Source organism: Phragmites australis, chromosome 1, assembly GCF_958298935.1.
Source record: "Phragmites australis chromosome 1, lpPhrAust1.1, whole genome shotgun sequence".
NCBI classification, from domain to species: Eukaryota; Viridiplantae; Streptophyta; class Magnoliopsida; order Poales; family Poaceae; genus Phragmites; species Phragmites australis.
The window spans coordinates 12,337,327-12,345,350 of NC_084921.1; the positions used below are offsets into that span (position 1 = coordinate 12,337,327).

Below are 8,024 nucleotides of genomic sequence, written 5' to 3' on the forward strand. Positions count from 1 at the left end.
CATGTTGTTGGAGTGGATCCGACGGCGGGGCACCACCGGAGACAGTGGAGGAGGGTAGAGCAGGGGTGAGCGACGGGACGATTCGCGAGCGAGAAGAGCGTCTGGAGGTTGAAGACAATTCATCCACTATTAAAATCATATCCGACAGCTGAGATTTATCACTTGAAAAATCTTAGATTTTTGTATGCCTGAAGTAGAGCATCACCTTTCTTAAAAATTCTTTTGAAGACTAACTCTGAACATTGAGGAAGAAATGGTATCAAACTAGCAAACATAATACAGTTTATGCCATGGAGCTTTGGATTCTGCTACTCCTCTTTTGTTAATTTTGCAAGGACATCTTGAAAATGTTGAGCTTAGACCAGCTACAGTCACCAATGTACCGCATTTTCAGTAAACTAGCATTGTCCCGAGTTATCAGAGTTCACAGTTGATGTAGGCTTCAAACGAGAAACCGACAGTATTAAACATTTTAGCAACACTGTAAGTTCGCATGCATATTAAACACTGTATTTCATACGCATTATACTGCCGAAAGGAACTCATGGGTAGAGTAATATCATTATCAACGAGCGCTCCGATCTCTGCACCGTTCATCGATGCAGTGTTTGTGGCCATGCCGACACGAGAGAGAACGCTCGGACCGATGGATGGAAGGAACAGAACAGCACGGATGACGAGACCGCGAGATTGTGCGTGTGACCCAGGAAAGGAGAACCTAGACTGAGATTCACCTCTCAAACCTGTTTTCAGCTCAGGCACGGTCTTCGAGTTGAGAACCCATTCCCAGTCAGGGCAGGGACACAGGACAAATATCTTAATTTGCCTCTCTTGGACATTATGAACATTAGCTAATTATTCCCCAGGCTTTTAAATGTTGTATGAACAGTAATCATGTTCATCGATATTTTTTCCGAGATGAAATAGGTTTTATCTTTCACATACAATAGGGTCGTTGTTAGTAGCTGCAGAGTACAGAACTGACGTTTAGCTATTTAGAGAGGAACTATAGCATGGATGGGTTGCAGCCTCACATGACACAATTTTTTAATATATTTTTGTTAATTAAAATTACAAAAAATATGTTAATAAAGTCAATTGGACCTTAGCCCAATTACCAGAAAACAAAAATTACCAAAACAATTCGACCTTAGCCCAATTAATCAGCCCAGGCCCATCACTAACCAACAAGGGGATACCATCATGTCATGAAACAATCTGGAGTGCCAAATTTAAAAAATCCGGCGTCCATAAGCAGCCCGCTAAACGCATAGTTCACACGGCAAGTCAAATGCATAGCTCCTGCAGATAGGATCCAACCAAGGGGTAGATTATCTAGCAGCAGCAGCTCGGTCCAAAATAAAAGGCACATTCAGGCGTTCAGAAATGAAGAATGATGAACAGCAAAAAAGAGCAGTTCGATCTGTCCCATTCCAAGCACTGCATCCACAGCTGGAACTCGGCAGAAGAACATGTAAGAGCTGACCATGTGATGCAGGCAAGGCAGCTCCGGCACCGGCGCCGGGGCGCCGCTGGCTGATGACGCTGTCTCCGATGCGTCGTCGAGCTTGACGAACTGACGCACCTGCGCTCCGCGAGGTGCGCCTAGTACGCCGGAGGAACTGCACGACAGAGCAGGGGATGGATCAGTCATCACTTAGCCGACCGAGCAGGTTGCAACTGAAGACAAATGTGTCTGGCTTACCTACTGATATGGCAGAGGTGCTCCTCCTCTGGTACCTGAAAAGTTCACAGCATTTGCAAAAGGTCAGACTTCAGAGGAATTCAAGGAGGCAAAAAATGAGCATCTCTTCTTCTTTTTTATGGTTGATGCAATTTCAGTGTGCATACACATAGGAGAGGGAGTGCACGAGCTTTGGCCTTGTTGTTCATTGATACAACACATGCACATCCACGGCTCAATTACATACAAGGTAAAAATGAAACTGAAACATGAACTCCACATGCCTTTTTGTTTGGAAAGTTCGGCAAGTACATGTCTAGATTTTTTATGTGAAACTGTAAAGCAATCCATGCACCAAAATTTGCAGTAGATGATATACAACATGAAGAGTTCTTTTTTTCTTTTTCTTTTTGAGGAATATAGCATGAAGCATTCTAGAAAAAATAATCATAAATTGCAAAGGTGGAGCACATGCACTTACAATCATGCCAGCATGAGCACACATGTAGAAATCATAGTTGCTGGGATGGCAGATCCCTTGTCCACAACAGTACCTGCACAGGAACACGGATTTCAGAACGAGGAAACTAAAAAGATGGTTCCCAGGACATGATTTGAGGATCTTTATTAAGACAACATTTAAGTAAAAGATCTAGGTTACCAGCAGGGACATTACCCACATCGTCATCTCTGGGGCCCTTGGGCACGAAAAAACTTGTGTGATGGTTCTTCTGCGCGACAAACACTGTGAACTTGGGGAACCAATTTGTATCAAGAAACTTGCATGCCTACATCAAACAGAGGATACATACTTTTTCGCATGCAGAAGACAGTAGCCATGCATTAGAAGCACAGGACAAGAGAGTAACTGGAGCGCATGTTTTACTTTACCTCAATTATCTGAGCCAGCTCAATGTTGAGGACCTGATTAAACTGGCTCTCACCAACCCCATCCCTAAGAATCAAGGCAAATAAGATTCCTTGCGCGCGCCGGGGGGGGGGGGGATTCATGAAAACAAAAACAAAGAATTCAGCTGGAACCCAAGATTTATTTTCATTGTTGGATGAAAGAAGCCCCGCCAGAAGCCACCGCTAAAATTCCATTTTGCATATGTTTTGCTTTACAAAATTTCATACGCCAAAAGCCACCCCGCCAGACAGCCACCCAAAATGATATGTGAAATGTCTATTTTGTGCCTGCCTTCCCAAAATCTTCACTGGACGTGCCACACCAAAGCAAGGATGTTTTAGTAAACAACTGAGGACAACCAGCAAAATATAAATCTTCCCCTCGCCGCCATCCCCAATCTTCCCCTCGTCGTTCCCTGCCCTGTCCCCTTCTCCCTCCCAACGACCACCGACGACTGATCCTTCTCCCTCCCAAGACCCCAATGGAACCAGGGCAGAAGGTGCCACCAATTTAACGAAGTTGGCAGGTTGTAGGTTGATGAAAGATTAGGGCTATTGGTTTTTATTCTTGCTTTTTAATCTTGTTTCTTGCTCGATTTGGCCATCACGTGTTGAAGAATGCTGAATTCAAATGTTTATAGCTTATTTGTTTGACCCATCGAAGAGGCCACCAGCCAGGCAGCCCATTAGGCCAGAACCATCTCCAATTAGCATGTTATATCCTAAATATTGTTGCTTACATTAGTTACTGTGTAAATCATTATTAACTGCAATTGTACCTTTCTCCTATGAATACTAAAACAGTGATGATTATGCATCTGAAATTCTTCATACTCCTGAAATGCAAATAGAGCTTGGATGCACACACACAGTAGTTCTATATTAACTTAAAATTATATTTAAAGCTTACTGCACACACACAGTACTGCTATATACTTAGATGCTTATATTGAGTTGACTTGCTTCTACATGCATCGTAAACAAACAATCTTACACTTATTTGTTTTTTACGAATGTATAGAAGTTCCACTTACCGAATATGACAAAACAAGGGCTCAAACTATGATGAGGAACAATCAAGTGGTGCAAAGACTTGGTGTCACTGCATTAGCATCAATAGTTAACAATACATTTCGAAAGAGCAAGGGTAGTGGTTGTCGGTGACACAGAAACCAGTGGTCCCCGAGCCCCGAGGCCAGACCAGCAAGTTGCCACGTGGCGAACTTCCGCGGGGATGATCTCCCCGAAGCGCGAGAAGACTAAGTCCCGGGAGAGGGCGCTCGGGGCCATGAACAGTGGTTCCCGGGTACCCGGGTTCCCCGATGACCCGAGAAGACTAAGTGCCGGGAAGAGAGTCCTCGGGGCTGCGGGCAGTGGCCCCCGAGCACTCGAGTCCCCCGACGACCAAGGAAAGCTGAGTACCGGGAAGGGGGTGCTCGGGGTCGCAAGCAGCGGCCCCCGAGCGCCCGAGTACCCCGAAGACCCAAAGGAAGCTAAGTTCCGGGAGAGAGTGCTCGGGGTCGCGAGCTGTGGTCCCCGAGCACTCGGTTCCCCGAGGACCCGATCAGCCAGTTTCCGAGAGAGAGTGCTCGGGGCGGTGAACAGTGGCCCCCGAGCACTCGGTTCCCCGACGGCCTAAGAAGCCCTTCGCCGGTGGCCCCCACAGAGGTCCAGTGGTGAGATGTCAGCCAATGAAAGGCCTAATGCCGCATTTAAGATGGCGCGTGGCCTGTCACCTCCAACTGCTCCTGCCACGCTCGGTGTCAGCCCCTGCCACGGCTTGGCAGAGAGGCGTGGGGACATTTAATGCACGGGTCCCATCCCGCGTCATCCAGCGCACCTCGGGATAACATTACGAGGCCCGAGGCGCCCCGCCTGCCGCCCTGCTGCGACAGGCGTACAAGACCGAACGGGCACGCCGGGCTGCTCGGTCGCTGCCCGGTGGGCCCTCTTCGCGGCGCCCGTTGCAGAATGCCATCATGACGACCGAGACCGGGCGGGAGGCGCATTTTCAACCCCGCCGTCACTTCACGCAGCAGCCCATGATAGCTGCTTTTCCATTTATGGCGTCTTGGAACTCGTGCCCTCCCTTTCGGGGCACGCTACTGCCGGCGAGTACTTAAGAGAAGCCGGTGGACTCCGAAAAAAGGGCTCGCTCTCTCTCACACTCTCTGAGACAGACTCTCTCGAAGACCCGGATTCGAACACTCAGAGCCAAGGAAGACAGAACACTCAGTACAAGTACAGAAGCTGAGATCCCCGAAGAACAAGGATCTCAAAGCTCTAGGATAAACAAATATTCTTGTAACCAGCAACATCCCTGAGAGACATTCTCAGTGCATTTACAGCATCCACACAGGAGTAGGGTATTACGCTCAGTGCGGCCCGAACCTGTCTAAAAACCTCCAGTGCATTTACTGCATTCTGCATTCGATCATTCCATTCCACCTGCCATCGCATTTACGCCCATTTATTTCTCCCGCAAACAGATTCAGAATCATCCCCCGGCCAAATCTCAAAGGGGGTCCCTCCAGATCCCTGCGATAGGAGTTCACCCTCCGACAGCGGTCCTGAAGATTTAGGTTCTTTGTATGACCCTCAAGAGAATGAGGACTCTGAACCTTCTTTGCATGTGCAAGTTTGTGCTATCACTGTTGCAGTGTTATTTCTCATTAGCTTTGATTATGCAATTTGTTTAATTTGGATCTAATTCTTCTTGTATTCTACCTATTGAGGCATCACAGGTTTCTAAGGATCTACCTAACAAGGGTTCCAAACAGACTGGCAGCATATTGGTGGAGGAGCAAGAGCATCAAAGATAGTGGTGGCATCTGAGCAACAAGAGCAATTTACTAGAGTCATTAGGCAGAAGATAAGGGAATTGACTTCAACTGATGAAGTTTTCCATGGTACGAGTCCAGATCCACAAGAAGTGCCCACCTTAAGCCTGTCTACTGCCACACATGATGCATTGGTATCTGCTAATTCTCCAACCCAACATGAGGACCAGATCCATATGGGCAATGAAGGCAAGTTATTGTATCTCCTTTGCTCAAGGCGAATATTCTTTACACTATTGCAAATAGTAACTAAATGATTTACACTAACTCTATGAATGTAATTTTGTCAGGTGCACCAACTGCCAGTACACAGCAAGGGCAAAGGGGAAGAAGAATGGGGAAAGATCTTGATAGGATAAGCAGAGGGTTATGCAATAAGATTGCAATCCATATTTCTGAAAGGAATAGACAGCTAGAGGCACCTATGCAAGCTGCAAAGCTTGCATTAGAGGGTAGAATCATACTTAAGCAGCATATACTGATCCTTCCACAGTGGAAGGAGTACAAGAAGAATGAGTCTCATTTACAAACTACATTGGCAAAGTTATTGTAAGTATATCAACTCTGGGCTAAAAGTGAAGTCAATTTCTATTTGACTTGTTCTGTCAAAGTTCATTGTATCCTTTGTATTCTCTTTTCCTGATGTTCATGCTCTTACTAGGGCCAATTTACCATAGACACCAATAGTAAGGTATTGAGAAATGCATGTGCTGATATGCTAAAGGGTGGACAACGACAGATAAGGTGCAGGTTGAAAAAACAGTACTTCATTGGTGTACCAGCAAATGAAGTGAGAACCACATCACTTGTGAAGTGTATGAATGATGCCCAATAGAGAGAACTGGTAGAGATGTGGTCAAGCTCAAAGCACAAGGTATGAGTCTTGTTCAACCGGTAGAGATGTGGTCAAGCTCAAAGCACAAGGTATGAGTCTTGTTCAACTGAGTTTCGGATTTAGATTCCTCCTATATTACAAATATTGTTTGTCAGTCAGATAAAAAATGTGCAACCAAAAAACCATTTTTTTCAGAACACTTGAATTTAGCACGAACCGAAACATATGGATTAATGGTTAAGCAAGATGTTTGTTGCTAAACTGCACACTTTCTGTTTAATGAAGTTTGAACATTCTTGGGATGTCACATGCATATATGGCACTATTGCTTCTAAATGTTGTATCGTATTCTCATGAAACTGGAATCCTTGGAGTATTTTTTAGTATTTAGTATTTTTATTAGTCTATCTTACACAAATGTATCATTGTATAAAAAACCAACTGAATCGTGAGAATGTTCAGCTTTAGCAGCAAACAAGCTTTCGGTTCTACATTGCACAGGCCCATGTCGTGGTAAAAAACTAAACAAATGATATTTGTGATCACTACTCAGAAAATCCTGATCATGTTCCAAGCTAACAATTTGAAATTGTTTGCACATTATTTTAGAAGCAAGACAAATATAACTATGTAGAGCCCATCACGATTGGTCTTTTCAAGGACTGCCATTGCAGCAAGAATATTGGTTTTAGTGAGCTAGTAAAGAAAGCTATTGTAAGTCCTTGTTTCCTTTTTTTTCATTTTCTACCTGAAGTACACTTGAAAAATCTGAGTACAAGATGAAAGTCTGAGTTGTAATCCTTCTATTGCTAGGCTGATATGGAAGCAATCATGGCTGAACCAATACAAGATGGCCAAGAACCAAAGTCTGCTACTGAAGTTGTTTCTCAAGTTCTGCAATCAAGTATATTTCTTCAAAATGTGGGCCTTCAGTCAGCCTCCAAGAAAACCTCCAGAGGTGGTGTTTCTTCGCAGGTAAAAGAGCTTCAGACTGAACTTGAGACCGAGAAATAAAGTGCAGCAGAACTTTGACAACAAATTGATGTTCAACAACAAGAGTCGGATACCTTGAAGAAGCAGGCACAAGAATCAGAGACAACATGAAAAACCAGTCAGAAGAGATTGATAGTTTGAATAAGACAACACAATAAACTAATACCGTCCTTCTTCACCTCTTAAGCTTCAATCAGGGTTAGGTTCATCTACTCCCTAAAATTTTTGGGTTCTGCTTATCAGCTTGATGTAGCTCCAACTGTTAGTGAACTATTGTGGTTTCTATTTTCATAATTTTGAGACCTGGGAGATGGTATATTTTGTGAACTTGTGGTTGTTTTGTTCTATCTAGGATCTATGAACATTATTATTGTATTTTGATCTGTGGGAGCTATGTGATTGTAAATCATATGAACTATGGAATTATGGCTTATAAACTAGTGTTGACACTCAAATTTGGCTCGGGTTAAAATTAATGCAAACACCGGATAGTCCGGTAATAGCTTATTTTAAACGTAAGATCATCCGGTGAGTTCAAATTGGAGTTTACTCTCTGACTTTTAGTCTGGTGAATACTCTGGTGTCATCATCAGATCATCTGGTGTATAGAAGATGGATGAGAGGAGTTGCAGCAGGAGATTAGGAACACCGGACAAAGGGCAAAACTCCGGTAGATCATAGAAACATCCGGTGTTAAGAAGGATTTCCATAAACGTTTCTAATTAATTGTACGGCGTAAACATAAACTCTGGCGCTAGCATTT

The 8,024-nt window shown here is 44.3% G+C and overlaps 2 pseudogenes; one reads left to right on the forward strand and one right to left on the reverse strand.

Moving 5' to 3' along the window:
• Window positions 1–1,089: 1,089 nt before the first annotated feature.
• Window positions 1,090–8,024, reverse strand: part of LOC133931185 (protein argonaute 4A-like) — a 58,898-nt pseudogene continuing 51,963 nt past the window's right edge.
• LOC133889563 (uncharacterized) lies at window positions 5,610–7,419 on the forward strand (annotated as a pseudogene).